The sequence below is a fragment of the Salvelinus fontinalis genome, chromosome 34 (assembly GCF_029448725.1).
Source record: "Salvelinus fontinalis isolate EN_2023a chromosome 34, ASM2944872v1, whole genome shotgun sequence".
Classification (NCBI taxonomy): domain Eukaryota; kingdom Metazoa; phylum Chordata; class Actinopteri; order Salmoniformes; family Salmonidae; genus Salvelinus; species Salvelinus fontinalis.
The window spans coordinates 31,576,534-31,600,411 of NC_074698.1; the positions used below are offsets into that span (position 1 = coordinate 31,576,534).

Sequence of the window (23,878 nt, forward strand, 5' to 3'; positions counted from 1 at the left end):
ACTATACAGTAACATACACCTTACCCCACTATACAGTAACATACACCTTACCCCACTATACAGTAATATACACCTTACCCTACTATACAGTAATATACACCTTACCCCACTATACAGTAACATACACCTTACCCCACTATACAGTAACATACACCTTACCCCACTATACAGTAATATACACCTTACCCCACTATACAGTAATATACACCTTACCCCACTATACAGTAATATACACCTTACCCCACTATCCAGTAATATACACCTTACCCCACTATACAGTAATATACACCTTACCCCACTATACAGTAACATACACCTTACCCCACTATACAGTAATATACACCTTACCCCACTATACAGTAATATACACCTTACCCCACTATACAGTGATATATACACATTACCCCACAATACAGTAACATACACCTTACCCCACTATACAGTAATATACACCTTGCCCCACTATACAGTAATATACACCTTACCCCACTATACAGTAAAATACACCTTACCCCACTATACAGTAATATACACCTTACCCCACTATACAGTAATATACACCTTACCCTACTATACAGTAATATACACCTTACCCCACTATACAGTAATATACACCTTACCCCACTATACAGTAACATACACCTTACCCCACTATACAGTAATATACACCTTACCCCACTATACAGTAATATACACCTTACCCCACTATACAGTAACATACACCTTACCCCACTATACAGTAACATACACCTTACCCCACTATACAGTAATATACACCTTACCCCACTATACAGTGATATATACACCTTACCCCACTATACAGTAATATACACCTTACCAGGGTTGGTCTCCTCCGGGTGATAAAACCAGTTAACCTCTGACCCCTACCTTCTTGTCGTGTAGTTTCTTACCAGGGTTGGTCTCCTCCGGGTGATAAAACCAGTTAACCTCTGACCCCTACCTTCTTGTCGTGTAGTTTCTTACCAGGGTTGGTCTCCTCCGGGTGATAAAACCAGTTAACCTCTGACCCCTACCTTCTTGTCGTGTAGTTTCTTGCCAGGGTTGGTCTCCTCCGGGTGATAAAACCAGTTAACCTCTGACCCCTACCTTCTTGTGGTGTAGTTTCTTGCCAGGGTTGGTCTCCTTTCGATGGTATTACCAGTTAACTCTGACCTCTGACCCCTACCTTCTTGTCGTGTAGTTTCTTGCCAGGGTTGGTCTCCTCCGGGTGATAAAACCAGTTAACTCTGACCTCTGACCCCTACCTTCTTGTGGTGTAGTTTCTTGCCAGGGTTGGTCTCCTCCGGGTGATAAAACCAGTTAACCTCTGACCCCTACCTACTTGTCGTGTAGTTTCTTGCCAGGGTTGGTCTCCTCCGGGTGATAAAACCAGTTAACTCTGATCCCTACCTTCTTGTCGTGTAGTTTCTTGCCAGGGTTGGTCTCCTTTCGATGGTATAACCAGTTAACTCTGACCTCTGACCCCTACCTTCTTGTCGTGTAGTTTCTTGCCAGGGTTGGTCTCCTCCGGGTGATAAAACCAGTTAACTCTGATCCCTACCTTCTTGTGGTGTAGTTTCTTGCCAGGGTTGGTCTCCTCCGGGTGATAAAACCAGTTAACCTCTGACCCCTACCTTCTTGTGGTGTAGTTTCTTGCCAGGGTTGGTCTCCTCCGGGTGATAAAACCAGTTAACCTCTGACCCCTACCTTCTTGTGGTGTAGTTTCTTGCCAGGGTTGGTCTCCTCCGGGTGATAAAACCAGTTAACCTCTGACCCCTACCTTCTTGTCGTGTAGTTTCTTGCCAGGGTTGGTCTCCTCCGGGTGATAAAACCAGTTAACCTCTGACCCCTACCTACTTGTCGTGTAGTTTCTTGCCAGGGTTGGTCTCCTCCGGGTGATAAAACCAGTTAACCTCTGACCCCTACCTTCTTGTCGTGTAGTTTCTTGCCAGGGTTGGTCTCCTCCGGGTGATAAAACCAGTTAACCTCTGACCCCTACCTTTTTGTGGTGTAGTTTCTTGCCAGGGTTGGTCTCCTCCGGGTGATAAAACCAGTTAACTCTGATCCCTACCTTCTTGTCGTGTAGTTTCTTGCCAGGGTTGGTCTCCTTTCGATGGTATTACCAGTTAACTCTGACCTCTGACCCCTACCTTCTTGTCGTGTAGTTTCTTGCCAGGGTTGGTCTCCTCCGGGTGATAAAACCAGTTAACTCTGACCTCTGACCCCTACCTTCTTGTCGTGTAGTTTCTTGCCAGGGTTGGTCTCCTCCGGGTGATAAAACCAGTTAACCTCTGACCCCTACCTACTTGTCGTGTAGTTTCTTGCCAGGGTTGGTCTCCTCCGGGTGATAAAACCAGTTAACTCTGATCCCTACCTTCTTGTCGTGTAGTTTCTTGCCAGGGTTGGTCTCCTTTCGATGGTATAACCAGTTAACTCTGACCTCTGACCCCTACCTTCTTGTCGTGTAGTTTCTTGCCAGGGTTGGTCTCCTCCGGGTGATAAAACCAGTTAACTCTGATCCCTACCTTCTTGTGGTGTAGTTTCTTGCCAGGGTTGGTCTCCTCCGGGTGATAAAACCAGTTAACTCTGATCCCTACCTTCTTGTCGTGTAGTTTCTTGCCAGGGTTGGTCTCCTCCGGGTGATAAAACCAGTTAACCTCTGACCCCTACCTTTTTGTGGTGTAGTTTCTTGCCAGGGTTGGTCTCCTCCGGGTGATAAAACCAGTTAACTCTGATCCCTACCTTCTTGTCGTGTAGTTTCTTGCCAGGGTTGGTCTCCTTTCGATGGTATTACCAGTTAACTCTGACCTCTGACCCCTACCTTCTTGTCGTGTAGTTTCTTGCCAGGGTTGGTCTCCTCCGGGTGATAAAACCAGTTAACTCTGACCTCTGACCCCTACCTTCTTGTCGTGTAGTTTCTTGCCAGGGTTGGTCTCCTCCGGGTGATAAAACCAGTTAACCTCTGACCCCTACCTACTTGTCGTGTAGTTTCTTGCCAGGGTTGGTCTCCTCCGGGTGATAAAACCAGTTAACTCTGATCCCTACCTTCTTGTCGTGTAGTTTCTTGCCAGGGTTGGTCTCCTTTCGATGGTATAACCAGTTAACTCTGACCTCTGACCCCTACCTTCTTGTCGTGTAGTTTCTTGCCAGGGTTGGTCTCCTCCGGGTGATAAAACCAGTTAACTCTGATCCCTACCTTCTTGTGGTGTAGTTTCTTGCCAGGGTTGGTCTCCTCCGGGTGATAAAACCAGTTAACTCTGATCCCTACCTTCTTGTGGTGTAGTTTCTTGCCAGGGTTGGTCTCCTCCGGGTGATAAAACCAGTTAACCTCTGACCCCTACCTTCTTGTGGTGTAGTTTCTTGCCAGGGTTGGTCTCCTCCGGGTGATAAAACCAGTTAACCTCTGACCCCTACCTTCTTGTCGTGTAGTTTCTTGCCAGGGTTGGTCTCCTCCGGGTGATAAAACCAGTTAACCTCTGACCCCTACCTTCTTGTTGTGTAGTTTCTTGCCAGGGTTGGTCTCCTCCGGGTGATAAAACCAGTTAACTCTGACCTCTGACCCCTACCTTCTTGTCGTGTAGTTTCTTGCCAGGGTTGGTCTCCTCCGGGTGATAAAACCAGTTAACTCTGACCTCTGACCCCTACCTTCTTGTCGTGTAGTTTCTTGCCAGGGTTGGTCTCCTCCGGGTGATAAAACCAGTTAACTCTGACCACCATGTTGGATCCCCAGCTCTCCCACATGCTCTGGATCTTCCCGATGAAGGGCAGGTTGGGTCGACCGGCTGAAAGAAACACGGCGCAGTCCCCGATACCAATCATCTCTTTGCCTCGCACGATGGCCTTGTAGAACAGCTTCTTAGCCTTCCCTTTCATACCACGTCTCTGGAGACAGACAGACAGAAAGACAGGCAGACCGTCAGACAGACAGGCAGACAGTCATAAAGATAAGCAGACAGACAGGCAGGCAGACAGACAAAAAGACAGAGACAGTCAGTCAGGCAGAAAGACAGACAGTCAGTCAGTCAGAAAGACAGTCAGTCAGAAAGACAGGCAGACCGACAGGCAGACCGTCAGACAGACAGGCAGACAGTCATAAAGATAAGCAGACAGACAGGCAGGCAGGCAGACAGACAAAAAGACAGACAGACAGACAGTCAGGCAGAAAGACAGACAGTCAGGCAGATAGACAATCGGGCAGAAAGACAGACAGTCAGAAAGACAGACAGGCAGAAAGACAGTCAGACAGACAATCGGGCAGAAAGACAGACAGTCAGAAAGACAGGCAGAAAGATAAGCAGACAGACAAAAAGACAGACAGATAGTCAGTCAGGCAGAAAGACAGACAGTCAGACAGACAGTCAGACAATGGGTCAGAAAGACAGACAGTCAGAAAGACAGACACGCAGAAAGAAGACAGTCAGACAGACAGGCAAGAAAGACAGACAGTCAAAGACAGACAGTCAAAGACAAACAGTCAGACAGACAAGAAAGACAGTCAGACAGACAAGAAAGACAGTCAGACAGGCGCGAAAGACACAGGCAAAGACAGACAGTCAGGCAGAAAGATACGCAAGAAAGACAGACAGACAGTCAAAGACAGACAGTCAGGCAGAAAGATAGATAGATAGACAGACAGACAGTCAGGCAAGAAAGACAGACAGACAGACAGACAGACACAGACAGACAGACAAGACAGTCAAGACAGTCAAGACAGAGGGTATGCAGGGAGACATTTTTCTGGCTAATCTTCAGGAAACCAACAAAAGACAACAACTCAAGTATCATGGAGAGCTTCAACATATCAATTCCCAAAAGCCTGTGTTCTCCCTCTCACCTGTGTGGGTTTACCGAACCACTTCCAGAGCTGTCTGGCAGGCAGGAAAGCAGAGATCTTGGGTCTGTTCTCTACGCTCGGTAATCGCTGTCTCTTAGCCAGCTCCTTGGTGGTGGGGAGGTGAACCCCCTCTCTGCGCCGCGGCCTGCTCACCGACCCCACACCTCCCTGGCTCTTCTGCCGGGCTGGACGACCCCGGGGCCTGGCTGGCTTGGAGGACGGGGAGATAGACGGGGGAGGAGAGGAGGGACGTTCATCTTCTTCTAATACTTCTTCTTCCTCTTCGGCCTTTTTCAACTTCTTCATTTCTTCCTCTTCCTCCTTCTCCTCTTCCTCCACCTCTACCTCCTCTTCCTCCACCTGTGGGGTAGTTGGAGGGGGGGAGACGGGGAGAGGGTCAGGGGGGGCGGTCTCCTCATCAGAACTACACGAGGACTCCTCGTCAGTGGAGGAGGAAGAGGAGGAGGAGGTGCTAGAGGAGGACGAAGAGGAGGAGGCTGGGGAGGACGGGTGGGAGCAGCTGGAGCTACACTTTGTTTTCTTCCTCGTCTCCTCCTCTTCCTCAGATCCTGAACTACTGCTGCCGTGAGACTCCCCTCTCTTCTCTTCCCCTTGTTTCGTTCTCTCCTCTCTCTTTGGTTCTCTGTCTCCCCCTCCACCTCGGTCTCTTTCTCTGCCCAGAGAAGGCGTTCTGTAGGCGGGTTCTCTCCCCAGCAGGCCCGCCTCGCTCTCCGGAGCCCTCCCCTTTACCCTCGCCGGCGTCTGGACGGCTGCGGCCGTGGCGATGGGTGTGTGTTCTTGCCGTAAGTTGCTCCTCCCCTCCAGCAGCATCAGAGCCTTGGTCTTCTTGGTCTTGGGCGAAGTCACGCCTTCGTGGTCCAGCTTCACTAGGGGTTCCTCTGGGAGGGCCTTACGCCCCTGTCGCCCCCCGCCCTGCCCGCCCTCCCCCGGGACATGCCTGGGTCTGGAGATACCCGGAATAAAGGTGTTAAGGTCCGCTCTGGATCTGGCAGCAGAGTGGTCGGAGCTGGGTCTAGGTTTGGAGGTACTAGAGCTGGTTCTAGGTTTGGAGGTACTAGAGCTGGGTCCAGGGCTGGGTCTAGGTTTGGAGGTACTAGAGCTGGGCCCGGAGCTGGTTCTAGGTTTGGAGGTACTAGAGCTGGGCCCGGAGCTGGTTCTAGGTTTGGAGGTACTAGAGCTGGGCCCAGGGCTGGTTCTAGGCTTGGAGGTACTAGAGCTGGGCCCAGGGCTGGTTCTAGGTTTGGAGGTACTAGAGCTGGGCCCGGAGCTGGTTCTAGGTTTGGAGGTACTAGAGCTGGGCCCGGAGCTGGTTCTAGGTTTGGAGGTACTAGAGCTGGGTCCAGGGCTGGGTCTAGGTTTGGAGGTACTAGAGCTGGGCCCGGAGCTGGTTCTAGGTTTGGAGGTACTAGAGCTGGGCCCGGAGCTGGTTCTAGGCCTGGTAGAAGGATCCGAGGTGGGTCTGTGTTTGTTATGGTTCTGTTTGGGTCTGGAGATTGCTTTGGGAACGGTTCTGGGTTTGTCGTGATCAGGTTTAAAGTTATCTGCAGGTCCAGGTCTGGGGTGTTCTGCTGTAGAGTTAGGTCTAGGTTTGGATTTTGGTACGGAGGTAAGGTTCGTTTTAGGGTTAGGTAGAAGAGGGTTTGGTCTGATGGTAAGGGAAGTAGGGTTGGGTTTAAGTAGTGGAGGGGAGAGTTTAGACTTAGGGTTGGGTTTAGGGTTAGGTTGGGTGTTGACGTTACAAGAGGCGAGATTGGGTTGGCTGTACAGGTCCACCCGTAGTATCTTCCCGTAAGGGGCTGGGTGGTAGAGAGATGGAGGCTTGGGAGAGGCCTGGTCTGAGCTGGGTCTCCTGGGGTTCTGGCTGCGTGGGGAGGCAGGCAGGCTGGGGCTGCTGGTGGGCTTGGAGGGTCGGCCTGGTCCCGGCCTGGGAGCAGACAGGGGTCTTTCCTGAGCAGGTCTCTGGGAGGAGGAAGGCCTGTCTTGGGCTGGTCTGATGGGGAGCTGAGGTCTGTCTGGAGCCTGGCTGGGTACCGGGGGGGACATCTTCTCCTGGGGGTCTGGGCTCACTGGGGGCTCTAGAGGGAAGGAAAGGCAGGAGTTAACAAATGACAGACCTGAGTTTACAGAACTTGGAACTTAATAGGTTAATAGACCTAACAGGGAGAACAGAACTCACAGACCTAACAGGAATAACAGAATTCACAGACCTACCAGGAATAACAGAATTCACAGACCTAACAGGAATAACAGAATTCACAGACCTAACAGGAATAACAGAATTCACAGACCTAACAGGAATAACAGAATTCACAGACCTAACAGGAATAACAGAATTCACAGACCTAACAGGGATAACAGAATTCACAGACCTAACAGGGATAACAGAATTCACAGACCTAACAGGAATAACAGAATTCACAGACCTAACAGGAATAACAGAATTCACAGACCTAACAGGGATAACAGAATTCACAGACCTAACAGGAATAACAGAATTCACAGACCTAACAGGGATAACAGAATTCACAGACCTAACAGGAATAACAGAATTCACAGACCTAACAGGGATAACAGAATTCACAGACCTAACAGGAATAAAAGAATTCACAGACCTAACAGGAATAACAGAATTCACAGACCTACCAGGAATAACAGAATTCACAGACCTACCAGGAATAACAGAATTCACAGACCTAACAAGAATAACAGAATTCACAGACCTAACAGGAATAACATAATTCACAGACCTACCAGGAATAACAGAATTCACAGACCTAACAGGAATAACATAATTCACAGACCTAACAGGAATAACAGAATTCACAGACCTAACAGGAATAACAGAATTCACAGACCTAACAGAATTCACAGCAGTTATAAAGTCTTAAAGCTGTTCTAACTGGCATCGAGGTCTCTGATTGGCTCACCAGGTTTGGGTTTCTTGGCCGGTCTCCCTCTGCCCTTGGGGGCGGAGTCCCCTGCTTTAGGCCTCGTCTCACTGGTGTCCTTGCTGCACTTCCTGACACGCCTCCTGGAGCAGCTGGCCACTAGCAGCGCGGGGGAGGGCTCAGCACCTAAAAGGGGGGGGGGGCAGGTTTAACATCAGAATCATCAGACACACTGAACAAACCCACTGGGATACAAGAGAGTGTGTCCTTGTATGAGTGTGTGTGTCCTTGTGTGTGTGTGTGTGTGTGTGTGTGTGTGTCCTTGTGTGAGTGTGTGTGTGTGTGTGTGTGTGTGTGTCCTTGTGTGTGTGAGTGTGTTTGTGTGTGTGTGTGTCCTTGTATGAGTGTGTGTGTGTGTGTGTCCTTGTGTGTGTGTGTGTGTGTGTGTGTCCTTGTGTGAGTGTGTGTGTGTGTGTGTCCTTGTGTGTGTGAGTGTGTTTGTGTGTGTGTGTGTCCTTGTGTGTGTGTGTGTCCTTGTGTGTGCGTGAGTGTGTCCTTGTGTGTGTGTGTGTGTGTCCTTGTGTGTGTGTGTGTGTGTGTCCTTGTGTGTGTGTGTGTGTGTCCTTGTGTGAGTGTGTGTGTGAGTCCTTGTGTGTGTGTGTGTGTCCTTGTGTGTGTGTGTGAGTGTGTGTGTGAGTCCTTGTGTGAGTGTGTGAGTCCTTGTGTGTGTGTGTGTGTCCTTGTGTGTGTGTGAGTGTGTCCTTGTGTGAGTGTCTGTGTGTGTGTGTCCTTGTGTGAGTGTGTGTGTGTGTGTGTGTGTGTGTGTGTGTGTGTGTGTGTGTGTGTGTGTGTCCTTGTGTGAGTGTGTGTGTGTGTGAGTGTATGTGTGTGTGTGTCCTTGTGAGACTGTGTGTATCCGTGTCCGTCAGTCTGTCCGTGTGTGTCCTTACACTGTATCTTGTAGTCGGGGGGCAGCAGTCTGATGTGGGAGAGGGGGATACGACCCGTGTCCCCGTCGTCAAACTCCACCGCGATGAGGTCATCACTGTCATCACCGTCTGAACTTCCTGGACAGACAGGAAGGGGTGGGGTTAAAGTAACAGGTCCCCTAGATTCAAATGACAAGGTGTGTCCAAACCTTTGACTGGTGATTAGACTATAAAACAGTATTTATATTGATTAGACTATAAAACAGTATTTATAGTGATTAGACTATAAAACAGTATTTATATTGATTAGACTATAAAACAGTATTTATATTGATTAGATTAGACTATAAAACAGTATTTATATTGATTAGACTATAAAACAGTATTTATATTGATTAGACTAGACTATAAAACAGTATTTATATTGATTAGATTAGACTATAAAACAGTATTTATAGTGATTAGACTATAAAACAGTATTTATATTGATTAGACTATAAAACAGTATTTATAGTGATTAGACTATAAAACAGTATTTATATTGAATAGACTAGACTATAAAACAGTATTTATATTGATTAGATTAGACTATAAAACAGTATTTATATTGATTAGACTATAAAACAGTATTTATATTGATTAGACTATAAAACAGTATTTATATTGATTAGACTATAAAACAGTATTTATATTGATTAGACTATAAAACAGTATTTATATTGATTAGATTAGACTATAAAACAGTATTTATATTGATTAGACTATAAAACAGTATTTATATTGATTAGACTATAAAACAGTATTTATATTGATTAGACTATAAAACAGTATTTATATTGATTAGACTATAAAACAGTATTTATAGTGATTAGACTATAAAACAGTATTTATATTGATTAGACTATAAAACAGTATTTATATTGATTAGATTAGACTATAAAACAGTATTTATATTGATTAGACTATAAAACAGTATTTATATAGATTAGACTATAAAACAGTATTTATATTGATTAGATTAGACTATAAAACAGTATTTATATTGATTAGACTATAAAACAGTATTTATATTGATTAGACTATAAAACAGTATTTATATTGATTAGATTAGACTATAAAACAGTATTTATATTGATTAGACTATAAAACAGTATTTATATTGATTAGATTAGACTATAAAACAGTATTTATATTGATTAGATTAGACTATAAAACAGTATTTATATTGATTAGACTATAAAACAGTATTTATAGTGATTAGACTATAAAACAGTATTTATATTGATTAGACTATAAAACAGTATTTATATTGATTAGACTATAAAACAGTATTTATAGTGATTAGATTAGACTATAAAACAGTATTCATATTGATTAGACTATAAAACAGTATTTATATAGATTAGACTATAAAACAGTATTTATATTGATTAGACTATAAAACAGTATTTATATTGATTAGACTATAAAACAGTATTTATATTGATTACACTATAAAACAGTATTTATAGTGATTAGACTATAAAACAGTATTTATAGTGATTAGATTACACTATAAAACAGTATTTATATTGATTAGACTAGACTATAAAACAGTATTTATATTGATTAGATTACACTATAAAACAGTATTTATAGTGATTAGACTATAAAACAGTATTTATAGTGATTAGACTATAAAACAGTATTTATATTGATTAGATTAGACTATAAAACAGTATTTATATTGATTAGACTATAAAACAGTATTTATATTGATTACACTATAAAACAGTATTTATAGTGATTAGACTATAAAACAGTATTTATATTGATTACACTATAAAACAGTATTTATAGTGATTAGACTATAAAACAGTATTTATATTGATTACATTAGACTATAAAACAGTATTTATAGTGATTAGACTATAAAACAGTATTTATATGGATTAGACTATAAAACAGTATTTATATTGATTAGACTATAAAACAGTATTTATATTGATTAGACTATAAAACAGTATTTATATTGATTACACTATAAAACAGTATTTATAGTGATTAAACTATAAAACAGTATTTATATTGATTAGATTAGACTATAAAACAGTATTTATAGTGATTAGACTATAAAACAGTATTTATATTGATTAGACTATAAAACAGTATTTATAGTGATTAGACTATAAAACAGTATTTATATTGATTAGACTATAAAACAGTATTTATAGTGATTAGACTATAAAACAGTATTTATATTGATTAGATTAGACTAAAACACAGTATTTATAGTGATTAGACTATAAAACAGTATTTATATTGATTAGATTAGACTAAAGCACAGTATTTATAGTGATTAGACTATAAAACAGTATTTATAGTGATAAGATTATAAAACAGTATTTATATTTGTTGCGTCAAAACAGAACACTCAAAACATGAGCACAATGGCAGCTCTTCATTTAAAGACCTCCAGGCCTCAAGAGGGCAGATAACCCAAAAAACACAGGTGGAACTAAAAAATTGAGCCAGGATTTCTGGAGGGACTACTTTTACATGCGCACCTGTCAGATAAGCATGGGTATAAAATGTTTGGTCCTCAACATACACACACAGCTCATTGTTCAACCCTAAAGACGCAACTGGTATGTAATGTTTGGAATTATTTATTATGTTGCATCCAGTGCTTAGCAATTTACATGTTTAACTCTGGTAGGAATTTTGACTTCTTTTGTTGTGGATATTTTCTGACTGCAGAAGTAATTGCTAGGGTGCTAGATTAAATTGTTTAAACGTTTACTTTATTCAAAGCCATGCTTTGTTGCTGTGTCATGCATTGTTTAGTGTAAAATAATGCATGTTTATTCTCTGTTTGTTTAAGGTTATCAACCTATTCCTAGTGCTATTCCTAGTGCTATTCCTATTCCTAGTGCTATTCCTAGTGCTAGTGCTATTCCTATTCCTAGTGCTATTCCTATTGCTAGTGCTATTCCTAGTGCTAGTGCTATTCCTAGTGCTAGTGCTATTCCTAGTGCTAGTGCTATTCCTATTCCTAGTGCTATTCCTAGTGCTAGTGCTATTCCTATTGCTAGTGCTATTCCTAGTGCTAGTGCTATTCCTAGTGCTAGTGCTATTCCTATTCCTAGTGCTATTCCTAGTGCTAGTGCTATTCCTAGTGCTAGTGCTATTCCTAGTGCTAGTGCTATTCCTAGTGCTAGTGCTATTCCTAGTGCTAGTGCTATTCCTATTCCTAGTGCTATTCCTAGTGCTAGTGCTATTCCTATTGCTAGTGCTATTCCTAGTGCTAGTGCTATTCCTAGTGCTAGTGCTATTCCTAGTGCTAGTGCTATTCCTAGTGCTAGTGCTATTCCTAGTGCTAGTGCTATTCCTAGTGCTAGTGCTATTCCTAGTGCTAGTGCTATTCCTAGTGCTAGTGCTATTCCTAGTGCTAGTGCTATTCCTATTCCTAGTGCTATTCCTATTCCTAGTGCTAGTGCTATTCCTATTCACTATTCCTCTGTGATTCAACTACTCTATTCAACAAATCAACTATTTCAACATATTCAACAAATGGCATCAAAACCATAATAAAACACTGGAAAGGAATTGAGTTGTCCCTTTGCATCCTTCACGGGTTGAGCAAGCCGTTTTCAAGTTTGGGCAGAGCTGAAAATAATTATAACACCTAGACAACTTGACAATATTGATTAGACTATAAAACAGTATTTATAGTGATTAGATTATAAAACAGTATTTATATTGATTAGACTATAAAACAGTATTTATATTGATTAGACTATAAAACAGTATTTATATTGATTAGACTATAAAACAGTATTTATATTGATTAGACTATAAAACAGTATTTATATTGATTAGACTATAAAACAGTATTTATATTGATTAGACTATAAAACAGTATTTATATTGATTAGACTATAAAACAGTATTTATATTGATTAGATTAGACTATAAAACAGTATTTATAGTGATTAGATTAGACTATAAAACAGTATTTATAGTGATTAGACTATAAAACAGTATTTATAGTGATTAGACTATAAAACAGTATTTATAGTGATTAGATTACACTATAAAACAGTATTTATAGTGATTAGACTATAAAACAGTATTTATAGTGATTAGACTATAAAACAGATTTGTGAAATGAGATGCTGTCTTCTCCAATTTTATTTTTCAGCTTTTCTAGTTTTTATTGGCCAAAAGCCAGCGATTACCGGCTAATGGAAACCCTGGAGTGTGTGTTACCGTTGACTACGGTGCCGGGGTAGAGACAGTGGTACTGTGTGTTACCGTTGACTACGGTGCCGGGGTAGAGACAGTGGTACTGTGCGTTACCGTTGACTACGGTGCCGGGGTAGAGACAGTGGTACTGTGCGTTACCGTTGACTACGGTGACGGGGAAGAGACAGTGGTACTGTGCGTTACCGTTGACTACGGTGCCGGGTGTAGAGACAGTGGTACTGTGCGTTACCGTTGACTACGGTGCCGGGTGTAGAGACAGTGGTACTGTGCGTTATCGTTGACTACGGTGCCGGGTGTAGAGACAGTGGTACTGTGCGTTACCGTTGACTACGGTGCCGGGGTAGAGGCAGTGGTACTGTGCGTTACCGTTGACTACGGTGCCGGGGTAGAGGCAGTGGTACTGTGCGTTACCGTTGACTACGGTGCCGGGGTAGAGACAGTGGTACTGTGCGTTACCGTTGACTACGGTGCCGGGTGTAGAGACAGTGGTACTGTGCGTTACCGTTGACTACGGTGCCGGGTGTAGAGACAGCGGTACTGTGCGTTACCGTTGACTACGGTGCCGGGTGTAGAGACAGCGGTACTGTGCGTTACCGTTGACTACGGTGCCGGGTGTAGAGACAGCGGTACTGTGCGTTACCGTTGACTACGGTGCCGGGTGTAGAGACAGCGGTACTGTGCGTTACCGTTGACTACGGTGCCGGGTGTAGAGACAGCGGTACTGTGCGTTACCGTTGACTACGGTGCCGGGTGTAGAGACAGCGGTACTGTGCGTTACCGTTGACTACGGTGCCGGGTGTAGAGACAGCGGTACTGTGCGTTACCGTTGACTACGGTGCCGGGTGTAGAGACAGCGGTACTGTGCGTTACCGTTGACTACGGTGCCGGGTGTAGAGACAGTGGTACTGTGCGTTACCGTTGACTACGGTGCCGGGGGTAGAGGCAGTGGTACTGTGCGTTACCGTTGACTACGGTGCCGGGTGTAGAGACAGTGGTACTGTGCGTTACCGTTGACTACGGTGCCGGGTGTAGAGACAGTGGTACTGTGCGTTACCGTTGACTACGGTGCCGGGTGTAGAGACAGTGGTACTGTGCGTTACCGTTGACTACGGTGCCGGGTGTAGAGACAGCGGTACTGTGCGTTACCGTTGACTACGGTGCCGGGTGTAGAGACAGTGGTACTGTGCGTTACCGTTGACTACGGTGCCGGGTGTAGAGACAGCGGTACTGTGCGTTACCGTTGACTACGGTGCCGGGTGTAGAGGCAGCGGTACTGTGCGTTACCGTTGACTACGGTGCCGGGGTAGAGACAGTGGTACTGTTGGCTCCAGTATGCAGCAATACGACAGCCTTCCGGAAGATGCCACACTGACGGAGGAATCACGTCCACAATCTGGAACGACACACGGAACAACATTAATACACGCTGACGAACAACCCGGTAATAAATACAAACAGGACACAGACGTAATGAAATGTACTCACAGCCTCCTGCAGGAGTTGCTCCAGACAGTAGATATGAGGTCTGTTCCCTCTCTCTCCCTCCACCACCACACTGTAACTACAGAACAGAGGTCAGGGGTCAGGGGTCAGGAGTTGTTCCAGACAGTAGATATGAGGTCTGTTCCCTCTCTCTCTCCCTCCACCACCACACTGTAACTACAGAACAGAGGTCAGGGGTCAGGAGTTGTTCCAGACAGTAGATATGAGGTCTGTTCCCTCTCTCTCTCCCTCCACCACCACACTGTAACTACAGAACAGAGGTCAGGGGTCAGGAGTTGTTCCAGACAGTAGATATGAGGTCTGTTCCCTCTCTCTCCCTCCACCACCACACTGTAACTACAGAACAGAGGTCAGGGGTCAGGAGTTGTTCCAGACAGTAGATATGAGGTCTGTTCCCTCTCTCTCTCCCTCCACCACCACACTGTAACTACAGAACAGAGGTCAGGGGTCAGGAGTTGTTCCAGACAGTAGATATGAGGTCTGTTCCCTCTCTCTCCCTCCACCACCACACTGTAACTACAGAACAGAGGTCAGGGGTCAGGAGTTGTTCCAGACAGTAGATATGAGGTCTGTTCCCTCTCTCTCTCCCTCCACCACCACACTGTAACTACAGAACAGAGGTCAGGGGTCAGGAGTTGTTCCAGACAGTAGATATGAGGTCTGTTCCCTCTCTCTCCCTCCACCACCACACTGTAACTACAGAACAGAGGTCAGGGGTCAGGGGTCAGGAGTTGTTCCAGACAGTAGATATGAGGTCTGTTCCCTCTCTCTCTCCCTCCACCACCACACTGTAACTACAGAACAGAGGTCAGGGGTCAGGAGTTGTTCCAGACAGTAGATATGAGGTCTGTTCCCTCTCTCTCTCCCTCCACCACCACACTGTAACTACAGAACAGAGGTCAGGGGTTAGGGGTCAGGAGTTGTTCCAGACAGTAGATATGAGGTCTGTTCCCTCTCTCTCCCTCCACCACCACACTGTAACTACAGAACAGAGGTCAGGGGTCAGGAGTTGTTCCAGACAGTAGATATGAGGTCTGTTCCCTATCTCTCTCCCTCCACCACCACACTGTAACTACAGAACAGAGGTCAGGGGTCAGGAGTTGTTCCAGACAGTAGATATGAGGTCTGTTCCCTCTCTCTCCCTCCACCACCACACTGTAACTACAGAACAGAGGTCAGGGGTCAGGAGTTGTTCCAGACAGTAGATATGAGGTCTGTTCCCTCTCTCTCCCTCCACCACCACACTGTAACTACAGAACAGAGGTCAGGGGTCAGGAGTTGTTCCAGACAGTAGATATGAGGTCTGTTCCCTCTCTCTCTCCCTCCACCACCACACTGTAACTACAGAACAGAGGTCAGGGGTCAGGAGTTGTTCCAGACAGTAGATATGAGGTCTGTTCCCTCTCTCTCTCCCTCCACCACCACACTGTAACTACAGAACAGAGGTCAGGGGTTAGGGGTCAGGAGTTGTTCCAGACAGTAGATATGAGGTCTGTTCCCTCTCTCTCCCTCCACCACCACACTGTAACTACAGAACAGAGGTCAGGGGTCAGAAGTTGTTCCAGACAGTAGATATGAGGTCTGTTCCCTCTCTCTCCCTCCACCACCACACTGTAACTACAGAACAGAGGTCAGGGGTCAGAAGTTGTTCCAGACAGTAGATATGAGGTCTGTTCCCTATCTCTCTCCCTCCACCACCACACTGTAACTACAGAACAGAGGTCAGGGGTCAGGAGTTGTTCCAGACAGTAGATATGAGGTCTGTTCCCTATCTCTCTCCCTCCACCACCACACTGTAACTACAGAACAGAGGTCAGGGGTCAGGAGTTGTTCCAGACAGTAGATATGAGGTCTGTTCCCTCTCTCTCTCCCTCCACCACCACACTGTAACTACAGAACAGAGGTCAGGGGTCAGGAGTTGTTCCAGACAGTAGATATGAGGTCTGTTCCCTCTCTCTCTCCCTCCACCACCACACTGTAACTACAGAACAGAGGTCAGGGGTCAGGAGTTGTTCCAGACAGTAGATATGAGGTCTGTTCCCTCTCTCTCTCCCTCCACCACCACACTGTAACTACAGAACAGAGGTCAGGGGTTAGGGGTCAGGAGTTGTTCCAGACAGTAGATATGAGGTCTGTTCCCTCTCTCTCCCTCCACCACCACACTGTAACTACAGAACAGAGGTCAGGGGTCAGAAGTTGTTCCAGACAGTAGATATGAGGTCTGTTCCCTCTCTCTCTCCCTCCACCACCACACTGTAACTACAGAACAGAGGTCAGGGGTCAGGAGTTGTTCCAGACAGTAGATATGAGGTCTGTTCCCTCTCTCTCTCCCTCCACCACCACACTGTAACTACAGAACAGAGGTCAGGGGTCAGGAGTTGTTCCAGACAGTAGATATGAGGTCTGTTCCCTCTCTCTCTCCCTCCACCACCACACTGTAACTACAGAACAGGGGTTAGGGGTCAGGAGTTGTTCCAGACAGTAGATATGAGGTCTGTTCCCTCTCTCTCCCTCCACCACCACACTGTAACTACAGAACAGAGGTCAGGGGTTAGGGGTCAGGAGTTGTTCCAGACAGTAGATATGAGGTCTGTTCCCTCTCTCTCTCCCTCCACGACCACACTGTAACTACAGAACAGAGGTCAGGGGTCAGGAGTTGTTCCAGACAGTAGATATGAGGTCTGTTCCCTCTCTCTCTCCCTCCACCACCACACTGTAACTACAGAACAGAGGTCAGGGGTCAGGAGTTGTTCCAGACAGTAGATATGAGGTCTGTTCCCTCTCTCTCTCCCTCCACCACCACACTGTAACTACAGAACAGAGGTCAGGGGTTAGGGGTCAGGAGTTGTTCCAGACAGTAGATATGAGGTCTGTTCCCTCTCTCTCCCTCCACCACCGCACTGTAACTACAGAACAGAGGTCAGGGGTCAGGAGTTGTTCCAGACAGTAGATATGAGGTCTGTTCCCTCCCTCTCTCTCTCCCTCCACCACCACACTGTAACTACAGAACAGGGGTCAGGGGTCAGGAGTGTATTTGCATTTGTATTTATTATGGATCCCCATTAGTTCCTGTTGCCAAGGCAGCAGCTACTCTTCCTGGGGTTTATTATGGATCCCCATTAGTTCCTGCCAAGGCAGCAGCTACTCTTCCTGGGGTTTATTATGGATCCCCATTAGTTCCTGCCAAGGCAGCAGCTACTCTTCCTGGGGTTTATTATGGATCCCCATTAGTTCCTGCCAAGGCAGCAGCTACTCTTCCTGGGGTTTATTATGGATCCCCATTAGTTCCTGCCAAGGCAGCAGCTACTCTTCCTGGGGTTTATTATGGATCCCCATTAGTTCCTGCCAAGGCAGCAGCTACTCTTCCTGGGGTTTATTATGGATCCCCATTAGTTCCTGCCAAGGCAGCAGCTACTCTTCCTGAGGTTTATTATGGATCCCCATTAGTTCCTGATACCAAGGCAGCAGCTACTCTTCCTGAGGTTTATTATGGATCCCCATTAGTTTCTGATACCAAGGCAGCAGCTACTCTTCCTGGGGTTTATTATGGATCCCCATTAGTTCCTGTTGTCAAGGCAGCAGCTACTCTTCCTGGGGTTTATTATGGATCCCCATTAGTTCCTGTTGTCAAGGCAGCAGCTACTCTTCCTGGGGTTTATTATGGATCCCCATTAGTTCCTGATACCAAGGCAGCAGCTACTCTTCCTGAGGTTTATTATGGATCCCCATTAGTTCCTGTTGTCAAGGCAGCAGCTACTCTTCCTGGGGTTTATTATGGATCCCCATTAGTTCCTGCCAAGGCAGCAGCTACTCTTCCTGGGGTTTATTATGGATCCCCATTAGTTCCTGTTGTCAAGGCAGCAGCTACTCTTCCTGGGGTTTATTATGGATCCCCATTAGTTCCTGTTGTCAAGGCAGCAGCTACTCTTCCTGGGGTTTATTATGGATCCCCATTAGTTCCTGATACCAAGGCAGCAGCTACTCTTCCTGAGGTTTATTATGGATCCCCATTAGTTCCTGTTGTCAAGGCAGCAGCTACTCTTCATGGGGTTTATTATGGATCCCCATTAGTTCCTGCCAAGGCAGCAGCTACTCTTCCTGGGGTATATTATGGATCCCCATTAGTTCCTGCTAAGGCAGCAGCTACTCTTCCTGGGGTTTATTATGGATCCCCATTAGTTCCTGCCAAGGCAGCAGCTACTCTTCCTGGGGTTTATTATGGATCCCCATTAGTTCCTGCCAAGGCAGCAGCTACTCTTCCTGGGGTTTATTATGGATCCCCATGAGTTCCTGCCAAGGCAGCAGCTACTCTTCCTGTTGTTTATTATGGATCCCCATTAGTTCCTGCCAAGGCAGCAGCTACTCTTCCTGGGGTCCAGCAATATTAAGACAGTTATATAGAGTTTAAAATATTACATGACATTTCATAACACTTTTCACAAAACATTAAGGGTCTGTTGAACTCTGTGAAGCATTTATTTGGGCTGCAATCTGAGGCTGGTAACTCTAATGAACTTATCCTCCGCAGCAGAGGGAACTCTGGGTATTCCTTTCCAATCTGAGGCTGGTAACTCTAATGAACTTATCCTCTGCAGCAGAGGGAACTCTGGGTATTCCTTTCCAATCTGAGGCTGGTAACTCTAATGAACTTATCCTCCGCAGCAGAGGGAACTCTGGGTATTCCTTTCCAATCTGAGGCTGGTAACTCTAATGAACTTATCCTCTGCAGCAGAGGGAACTCTGGGTATTCCTTTCCAATCTGAGGCTGGTAACTCTAATGAACTTATCCTCTGCAGCAGAGGGAACTCTGGGTATTCCTTAACATTCTGAGGCTGGTAACTCTAATGAACTTATCCTCTGCAGCAGAGGGAACTCTGGGTATTCCTTAACATTCTGAGGCTGGTAACTCTAATGAACTTATCCTCCGCAGCAGAGGGAACTCTGGGTATTCCTTTCCAATCTGAGGCTGGTAACTCGAATGAACTTATCCTCTGCAGCAGAGGGAACTCTGAGTTTTCCTTAACATTCTGAGGCTGGTACTCGAATGAACTTATCCTCTGCAGCAGAGGGAACTCTGGGTATTCCTTTCCAATCTGAGGCTGGTAACTCGAATGAACTTATCCTCTGCAGCAGAGGGAACTCTGGGTATTCCTTTCCAATCTGAGGCTGGTAACTCGAATGAACTTATCCTCTGCAGCAGAGGGAACTCTGGGTATTCCTTTCCAATCTGAGGCTGGTAACTCTAATGAACTTATCCTCTGCAGCAGAGGGAACTCTGGGTATTCCTTAACATTCTGAGGCTGGTAACTCTAATGAACTTATCCTCTGCAGCAGAGGGAACTCTGGGTTATTCCTTAACATTCTGAGGCTGGTAACTCTAATGAACTTATCCTCCGCAGCAGAGGGAACTCTGGGTATTCCTTTCCAATCTGAGGCTGGTAACTCGAATGAACTTATCCTCTGCAGCAGAGGGAACTCTGAGTTTTCCTTAACATTCTGAGGCTGGTAACTCGAATGAACTTATCCTCTGCAGCAGAGGGAACTCTGGGTATTCCTTTCCAATCTGAGGCTGGTAACTCGAATGAACTTATCCTCTGCAGCAGAGGGAACTCTGGGTATTCCTTTCCAATCTGAGGCTGGTAACTCTAATGAACTTATCCTCTGCAGCAGAGGGAACTCTGGGTATTCCTTAACATTCTGAGGCTGGTAATTCTAATGAACTTATCCTCTGCAGCAGAGGGAACTCTGGGTATTCCTTAACATTCTGAGGCTGGTAACTCTAATGAACTTATCCTCCGCAGCAGAGGGAACTCTGGGTATTCCTTTCCAATCTGAGGCTGGTAACTCTAATGAACTTATCCTCCGCAGCAGAGGGAACTCTGGGTATTCCTTTCCAATCTGAAGCTGGTAACTCGAATGAACTTATCCTCTGCAGCAGAGGGAACTCTGAGTTTTCCTTTCCTGTGGCGGTCCTCATGAGAGCCAGTTTCATCATAGCGCTTGATGGTTTTTGCGACTGCACTTGAAGAATCTTTCAAATGTTCTTGAAATGTTTTGGATTGACTGACCTTCATGTCTTAAAGTAATGATGGACTGTCGTTTCTCTTTGCTTATTTGAGCTGTTCTTGCCATAATATGGACTTGGTCTTTTACCAAATAGGGCTATCTTCTGTACACCACCCCTACCTTGTCACAACACTACTGATTGGCTCAAATATATTAAGAAGGAAAGAAATTCCACAAATTAACTTTAAAGAAGGCACACCTGTTAATTGAAATGCATTCCAGGTGACTACATCATGAAGCTGGTTGAGAGAATGCCCAAGAGTGTGCAAAGCTGTCATCAAGGCAAAGGGTGGCTACTTTGAAGAACCTCAAATATATTTTAATTTGTTTAACACTTGCTTTGGTTACTACATGTGTCATTTCATAGTTTTGATGTCTTCACTATTATTCTACAATGTAGAAAATAGTAAAAAAATAAAGAGAAACCCTTGAATGAGTAGGTGTGTCCAAACCTTTGACCGGCAGTGTACATTATAAAGCATTTTAACACACGTTATCCAGATACTGACTGTTAGCACTTGGTGGTCTATAGCAGCGTGCCACCAGAATGGGAGGTGAGGCAGATGAACCTGTAGCCATATTACTTCAACAGTATTTAACGTGAGATCCTCTCTATAGATCTGTTACAGTATAGATCTAGAACAGTATAGATCTAGAACAGTATATATCTAGAACAGTATAGATCTGTTACATTATAGATCTAGAACAGTATAGATCTGTTACAGTATAGATCTGTTACAGTATAGATCTAGAACAGTATAGATCTAGAACAGTATAGATCTGTTACAGTATAGATCTAGAACAGTATAGATCTGTTACAGTATAAATCTGTTACAGTATAGATCTGTTACAGTATAGATCTAGAACAGTATAGATATGTTACATTATATATCTAGAACAGTATAGATCTGTTACATTATAGATCTGTTACAGTATAGATCTGTTACAGTATAGATCTAGAACAGTATAGATCTGGGAATATAAAACGGCAACATCTCCACCATTGTCATTTCTGTCTTTTTTTCTGTAAGATGTTATAACTATATATTACTACCACTGGATCATCAAAGGTATTATCTAAGTGTGTTTCAGAGACAGTCAGAATATTTCAGAGATTGTCAGAATATGAATGTAATCTGTTTCCTACTAGCAAGTCATTGATTTCATGAACCTTGTTACCTAAGCGACATATGTTAGCGTGGGCTATTTTTTTTTGTAGCACTTTTCTGTGATGCTTGCTTGTTCTGAGAAGCACAGCGGAAGTAGACATGCTCATGTTATTGATATTAGTGCAGGCTGAGCTGCACACGGTGGACTTCCTGCTAGGGCACACCACCTCAGTGCTAACAGGCTGAGCTGCACACGGTGGACTTCCTGCTAGGGCACACCACCTCAGTGCTAACAGGCTGAGCTGCACACGGTGGACTTCCTGCTAGGGCACACCACCTCAGTGCTAACAGGGTGAGCTGCACACGGTGGACTTCCTGCTAGGGCACACCACCTCAGTGCTAACAGGGTGAGCTGCACACGGTGGACTTCCTGCTAGGGCACACCGCCTCAGTGGTAACAGTGGACTTCCTACTAGGACACACCACCTCAGTGCTAACAGGCTGAGCTGCACACGGTGGACTTCCTGCTAGGACACACCACCTCAGTGCTAACAGTGGACTTCCTACTAGGACACACCGCCTCAGTGCTAACAGTGGACTTCCTACTAGGGCACACCACCTCAGTGCTAACAGGGTGAGCTACACACAGTGGACTTCCTACTAGGACACACCACCTCAGTGCTAACAGTGGACTTCCTACTAGGACACACCGCCTCAGTGCTAACAGTGGACTTCCTACTAGGGCACACCACCTCAGTGCTAACAGGCTGAGCTGCACACGGTGGACTTCCTGCTAGGACACACCATCTCAGTGCTAACAGGCTGAGCTGCACACAGTGGACTTCCTGCTAGGACACACCACCTCAGTGCTAACAGTGGACTTCCTACTAGGACACACCACCTCAGTGCTAACAGGGTGAGCTGCACACAGTGGACTTCCTGCTAGGACACACCACCTCAGTGTTAACAGGGTGAGCTACACACAGTGGACTTCCTACTAGGACACATCACCTCAGTGTTAACAGGGTGAGCTACACACAGTGGACTTCCTACTAGGACACACCACCTCAGTGTTAACAGGGTGAGCTACACACAGTGGACTTCCTACTAGGACACACCACCTCAGTGCTAACAGGGTGAGCTACACACAGTGGACTTCCTACTAGGACACACCACCTCAGTGTTAACAGTGGACTTCCTACTAGGACACACCACCTCAGTGCTAACAGGGGACTTCCTACTAGGACACACCACCTCAGTGGTAACAGTGGACTTCCTACTAGGACACACCACCTCAGTGTTAACAGTGGACTTCCTACTAGGACACACCACCTCAGTGCTAACAGGGGACTTCCTACTAGGACACACCACCTCAGTGCTAACAGGGTGAGCTACACACAGTGGACTTCCTACTAGGACAAACCACCTCAGTGCTAACAGTGGACTTCCTACTAGGACACACCACCTCAGTGCTAACAGGGTGAGCTACACACAGTGGACTTCCTACTAGGACACACCACCTCAGTGCTAACAGTGGACTTCCTACTAGGACACACCACCTCAGTGCTAACAGTGGACTTCCTGCTAGGACACACCACCTCAGTGCTAACAGTGGACTTCCTACTAGGACACACCACCTCAGTGCTAACAGTGGACTTCCTACTAGGACACACCACCTCAGTGCTAACAGGCTGAGCTGCACACAGTGGACTTCCTACTAGGACACACCACCTCAGTGCTAACAGTGGACTTCCTACTAGGACACACCACCTCAGTGCTAACAGTTGACTTCCTACTAGGACACACCACCTCAGTGCTAACAGGGTGAGCTACACACAGTGGACTTCCTACTAGGGCACACCACCTCAGTGCTAACAGGCTGAGCTACACACAGTGGACTTCCTACTAGGGCACTCCACCTCAGTGGTAACAGTGGACTTCCTCCTAGGACACACCACCTCAGTGTTAACAGGGGACTTCCTCCTAGGACACACCACCTCAGTGCTAACAGGGTGAGCTACACACAGTGGACTTCCTACTAGGACACACCACCTCAGTGCTAACAGTGGACTTCCTACTAGGACACACCGCCTCAGTGCTAACAGGGTGAGCTACACACAGTGGACTTCCTACTAGGACACACCACCTCAGTGCTAACAGTGGACTTCCTACTAGGACACACCGCCTCAGTGCTAACAGGGTGAGCTACACACAGTGGACTTCCTACTAGGACACACCACCTCAGTGCTAACAGTGGACTTCCTACTAGGACACACCACC

General features: G+C 45.7%; 1 protein-coding gene across 1 annotated transcript in view; it reads right to left on the reverse strand.

The window, feature by feature from the left end:
- The window catches only part of LOC129833734 (trinucleotide repeat-containing gene 18 protein-like), a 299,469-nt gene that overhangs the window by 105,746 nt on the left and 169,845 nt on the right, over nt 1–23,878 (reverse strand).